Genomic DNA, 274 nt, shown 5'->3' with positions numbered 1-274 from the left:
CTTACAAGAACAGAAAGCGAAATCCCTCTCAAACGACTGACGACCTTTCAAAAATACATAAAACGTAATCCAAAGCAGTACTGGAAAGCAAGGGCAAAACTAAAATCGCACCCAGCTCGAGAAACTGATTGTGCAGAAACTGTTAAGCATACTGTATGAAAGGGAATTAGTCCTTGTCACAATAGCGGCGGGGGATCCTGAAACCCACTTCAGCTCTTTTCGGGTTTATATATTATGTCAGCAGGATGACAATGCAGGTATATATGCGTGTCTT

This window comes from Penaeus monodon, chromosome 25 (genome assembly GCF_015228065.2).
Source record: "Penaeus monodon isolate SGIC_2016 chromosome 25, NSTDA_Pmon_1, whole genome shotgun sequence".
In the NCBI taxonomy this organism is placed as follows: Eukaryota; Metazoa; Arthropoda; class Malacostraca; order Decapoda; family Penaeidae; genus Penaeus; species Penaeus monodon.
Note: the sequence above shows the minus strand (reverse complement) of the source record.